This window comes from Acomys minous (genome assembly GCF_964271855.1).
Source record: "Acomys minous genome assembly, chromosome: 14".
Lineage (NCBI taxonomy): Eukaryota > Metazoa > Chordata > Mammalia > Rodentia > Muridae > Acomys > Acomys minous.
Genome location: NC_140496.1, coordinates 109,469,087 through 109,475,086, shown reverse-complemented (window position 1 = coordinate 109,475,086; position 6,000 = coordinate 109,469,087).

The window sequence follows — 6,000 nt, the reverse complement described above, 5'->3', positions numbered from 1 at the left end:
AACAATTTCTATCATATTCATAGGCAAGCAAGGTGCTGACTTGCACATGTGAAGCAGAGGCAGGCACAGGCAGCGGCAGGCTCGGCCCTAGCCTGTTATGTGTGTTGTTTGACTTTATTCTTTGAAGTATAAAGAAGGTTTGCATTGTAAATCCTGGAGATCTTTGGCTGACATTGGTCCACTAGGGAGGGCTAAGGGAGCTGAAGCAACAAACAGGACATCCAATGGCCTGCGAGAGGACAGGAATGACTGACTTCAGGGACCAGCAGCAGGGAGGCAGTTCACCTTCATTGTTGGTGGGGGTGGGGGGCTATGTAGAACTTTGAGGAAGGGGTAGGGCTATCCAGGGTTGGAAAAAGTCATTGCCTGGGGGCTTAAGTTACTGAGATGCCTCATTTACCCTGAGAAGCATTCCAGGAATCCCAGGTGCTTACTGAATGGCTTCTTCTTTTTTTCTTTTTTTTATTAATTTATTCATATTACATCTCAGTTGTTATCCCATCACTAGTATCCTCCCATTCCTCTCTCCCTCCCGCTTTCACCCTGTTCCCCTCCCCTATGTCTATGACCGAGGAGGACTTCTTCCCACACTATATGGTCATAGGCTATCAAGTCTCATCTTAGTAGACTGCTTATTCTATCTTTGAGTGCCACCAGGCCTCCCCACCAAGGAGAAGTGGTCAAATATGGGGCACCAGAGTTCATTTCAGAGTCAGTCCCTGCTCTTCACACAACTGTGGAGAATGTCCTGTCCATTGGCTAGATCAGAGTGGGAGTTTGATATTTACTACTTGTATTATCTTTGGTTAGTGCAGTAGTTTGAGCAGAACCCCCTAGGCCCCAAACCACCAGTCACTATGTTCTTCTTGTAGGTTTCTAGAACCATCTGGATCCTTCTATTTCCCCATTGTCCTATATTTCTCTTACCTAGAGTGTCGTTAGGATGTCCTCACATCTATCCCAATCTCCTGGTAAGTGAAGCCTTACTGAATGGGTCCTTATTGGGAGACAAACACCATCCTCAGCTAAAGTGTGTGGGGATCTTGACTCCCTGTGCAGAGAAGAGGCAGCCCTAAGGACAAAGAGAGTCCTCCACTTGGCACCGAGGTCAGCCTTTGTGGTCATGGGTCATGCTGGACTGCAGCCTTAGCGGCAGAGTCTCCCGACATGTAAAGTGAAGGACAGCTGAGACAGGATATTTGTGACCTTGTCACTTGAATTCCCACAGTTCTGCCAGCCCTCACAAGGCTCCTGGGGTTCAGAGTTGCCAGTGGGTGGTTATATCTAAATTATTAGGCACTGGGGTCAAACCCAGGCTCAACTTGTCTGAAGTGCCTCCTTTGACATATCTTAGATACAAACTCCTGATAATGTGGCTCTACACACAACCTTTGGCCTCAGCTGGCCTATTTATTGGGTTTGCAGAATAAACACATTGAGCATAGCTTAGTCTAAGCAAACATTACTGCAACAGACATCTAGTGTCTTTCTTTGTACTTACGAAGATTTCACCCTGCGGGTGCATAAATAAATCAATAAAACAAACTATATTTTGGCCTTGCAGAGAGAGTTGTCACCCCTATGTCCAACATCCTCGTACTAACAAGTGTGATGAGTCATATTGAATTTAATAGTGTTTCATATGGGCTTCTAAATTACCTTGCAAAATTATCTATTTTATTGGATCTCATAATCTGAATCTATGAAACCCACAAAAGGGAATCCTGGGAGGGTAAGATTCCTTTTTGATAAACTTTTCAGGGGTCAAATTTTAATTTAACCAAGACTCTAGTGACCTTCCCACTCCAATATATAAATGTTCACATTTCTAAAACATGTCTGTGCTTTCATCATACAATGCCTACAGGTTATTTGAAGTGAGGCAGGTAGAGTTGAAAGCATTCCTGTGTGCTGAAACTATAACAGAGTTTTAAATTTAGGTCAGCTTAACATATTTATTAGGCAGCTTCGAAGCTTCTGAATTCCTGCCAGGAGCAGGGTGTGAAATGCTATCTAGGACACAGTCCTCATATTCCCAAAACTCACTCTGGAAAACATACTACATAAATAAATCTTATCACAGAAGGATAAAGGAAAGAAACCAAAATGCAGCACAGAATCTCTCCTTTAACACATCTCAACATATAACCACAGACATTGCTTACCAAAAATTTAATTAAAACACCCTTACATAATATTATTTTTATCTTACAACGACACATCTGTTGAAACGTCCTTACTTACAGCAAGGAGTTCAGGAGTCTGTGGCAGCATGCACTTGGCCCCTCACCACTGCTCCTATCTCTGCTTGACGTTTTTAATAATTTGGAAATATTTTTCTCGCCTTTCCACCTATAGTCTTATGAATGATTTTGCTTCCCATGTCTCTGTGCATGACAGCTGCAGTTAAAACAATTGCTGCTGTTTCATGTAGACATTGCAGACTCTGGCCAGGAAGGGCCCACCCTCTCTGAGATGTGCTGGACACCATTAAACACCCAGCTACCTGGACCAAACAGGCAAACCGAGTCATACAGGATGTGGTAAAGTGTTAGAAATGTCAGCAGATCTTTTAAAAAGTAATTTGATCTTAGCCCCTCCCTACTCTGTCCCAGGTTCCACCCTGCCTCCCTCAGTCTTCTCCCTGTCTGCCCTCCCTTATTCCTTAGAAAAGGAAAGCATCTGTCCCCCACAACCCACCCCAGCAAGTCAAGTCACAAGGTGACCGTGCATCCTCTTCGCTGTGGCCTGGTGAGGTGGCCCCATCACAGGGAAGTGAGTCCATGTCAGAGACAGTCCCCACTTCTGACAGGACTTAAGCCCCCTACACAAATGGAGCCTATGGTCAGCAGGTTGTGTATCCAGCCACTGAGTCACAGAGGATGTTCTTTTCTTGTGAGGCTTTTGATTATCAAGAGCAACACAAACCCAAACACAGCAATAATTCGTAATTCTGATCGCGTCGCCCCGCGTCTTGACTAGAAGATGTTGAAATTAGCATTGTGGACATTTTTGTTCTTTAGTTTCTCATTGTGTTATAGTTCAGTCATTGGAGCTTTCAGACCAATAGTACATCGATCTATCACATATCCATCTATGTATCTATCTATACATCTTTCTATCTACTTTTTCATCAATTATCAATGCCCCTATTTAGCATATATTTTATATGTACCCTATTTGGCATATATCCATACTTCTACCTATTATGAATATTTATCTATGATTTATATAATATATGTATATATGCATTTATTTATCTATTATCTACCTTTCTTTCTATCTATCATCTGTCTGTCTATCTATCTAATTTATCAACTATCTATCATCTGTGTTCTGTCTTCTATTACCTATCTTTATCTATCTACCTGCTTATCTATTGATCTATCAATCATCTATCTATTTATCTATCATTTATCTATTACCGATCTTCTATCTCCTATCTATCTACCTGCCTATCTTTTGATCTGTCTGTCTATCTATCTATCATCTATCTATTGATCTGTCTATCTATCATCTATCTCTGATCTGTCTGTCTGTCTATCTATCATCTATCTATTGATCTGTCTATCTATCATCTATCTATTGATCTGTCTATCTATCTATCATCTATCTATGATCTGTCTGTCTGGTCATTCATCAATCTCTATTTATTCCCATGCATTTATGAGGATTCAAACAATAAAAGGAGGACAAAAATGTCTGGTACAAAATTTTTCAACTTTTTCCCTAAATCTGAAATCTATTGTAATATTTTGAGTTTTGTGGTGTTATTATTTGTTCCCCATAGTTGTTTTTCGTATTTCAGTCTTGCAATGTCACAGCTTTAACCTTTCCAGGAGCGTCTGTCCACAAACTGTGCTGCACTGTGGCTTGTACATGGACGTTTGAAATTTTACATTAATAATGATCTCACTTCATATAATGTGGCCTTATAAATTCATTTTCAAAAGTCATTCACAATTAATTGATGAGGAAATTGAGATTCAGGGACATTACTTGATGGTTCAAAGTTCACCGTAGCCCACCTGAGGCTCCCTGCTTCCTGACTCATTGTTCTGTCACGAGGTCCTTGGTGGCCATGGGGTGAATCTCAGATAATGAAGGTGGATACAGGAAAAACATCTCATTCCTGAATATAAAAACAGTGTGCACACAGAAGCAATTACCTCTCATTAACAAGAGTAATAGCAACCACATTGTCTTGAATTGGCTGGAAAACACCATGGGTGTCATATAAGAAAACCAGCTTAGCTTAATTGAGTGACAAAACAGTTATTTTTGCTGGCTCTTTAAAAGAACTGTTAAAGAAGATCATCTATAGGATGCAAAAATATTTTTCCATATTTGTTATTTGCTGAAACTGGAATGTTAAATGTCTCCATAGGCTCATGTGTTTAAAATCTTGGCACTCAACTATTGGCACTGTTTCGGAAGGTGGCGGGAACTTTATGAAGTTGTTGCTGGACCATATGGATTATGCAGATAGATACTGAATATTTTTCACTTCTAAAGATTTTATTTTATTTTATTGGTATGTGCATTTATATTATTATACATAATAAAATTACATATATCAAGAAGAACTGTGAAACAATTAGGGATTATATGAATGTTACACTCATGGTGTTTTAGCTAATTGTATTTGGGAACCTTGTAGAAAATATCTTTCCTATCTTGGTGATCCTAAAATTCTGAATGAGAATCAATATCTATCATATCTCATCTCTGTCAACTTAAAACATCTATATAGACCTAAAACCATCTTAACTGCTAAACAAATAAGGTTAATTATAAAACTAAACTACCTGGTCTTCAGCTCCATTAGAGACTTGAGAAGGAATGAAACTTAATTACATGAGTGAACCGCAAGTACAGGTTAGCAGCTTCCAAAATGAGAAGAAAAAAATGACAGAGACAGTTTGCTGCCGGAACAGTCACCCAAAACTCTGTCTAATGTTGGAGCATCGTCTTCCACCTTTTGCTCAATATATCTGACAGACATATTGTGAGGCAGGAACTATTGAGGACTTGCTTGCCCTGTCTTGGCTGTCGACTCTGCCTGCATCTAACCTTGCCCATTTTTAGGCAGAATTCTGTCTGTGGCAGGAATGAGGACATTTTGCCCAGTAGCTTGTTTGACACATTTGCAGCTGTCTCCATAAGGAGGTTGTTTGATGCTCACCATCTTCTTTGAGGTAGGCTGGGTGCTGCCAGGAGTTAACCTGTCTCGTTGTCAAAGAATGTTTGAAACTATAAAAGCTTCAACCTGTAAAGCAAACGGTCCAGGGTTTGATTCGCTGATAATCAAAGATCTTAGAGTTTAGTAGGCTGGTCTCACGCCCTCTGCTTCCTGCCTCCTGACTGCAGACAAAGCGTACCATGCCTCACTGTCTCTTTATTATCCTCTACAGTTCTGTCACCACCACGAGGGACCATACTTCCCAAACTGTAAGTGTGTGTGTGTGTGTGTGTGTGTGTGTGTGTGTGTGTATTTCTTGACAAGGTAACACTATCCCTGAAATAGGGCTCAGGTCAATACTCATATTATCAACTTGTCTTACAGCTGTATATACAAATCAGTGGTGACAGAGGGTACTGAAAACCAAGGCAGAGGATGCCCTTTCTTCCTTCCTTGACCCAGACAGTATCACAATAAACTTAATTAATGGAAATGGTACTCCCACAGGTGGATGTAATTGTTGAAAATATTAAGTACCCACACTACAACACTGTCCTCTGTTCCCTTTGGTTGCCAGGAAATGAAACATGAATCTGATTCCTCTGTCTCTGGACATATTTGAACAATGACATTCACTGATATGTAATTTATTAGGTATCATATATGCTCAATGCTTAAATATAGGCAAAGACAGGGACTCTTGTAAACAGCTCCCCGAGGATGGTTATCTACAAACTCTTAGGGCACTGGTAGTAAATATGTGCTCACTAAAGCTGACATGCTACATTGAGCTTTGAACCCCACCAGAGGGGTGTGGG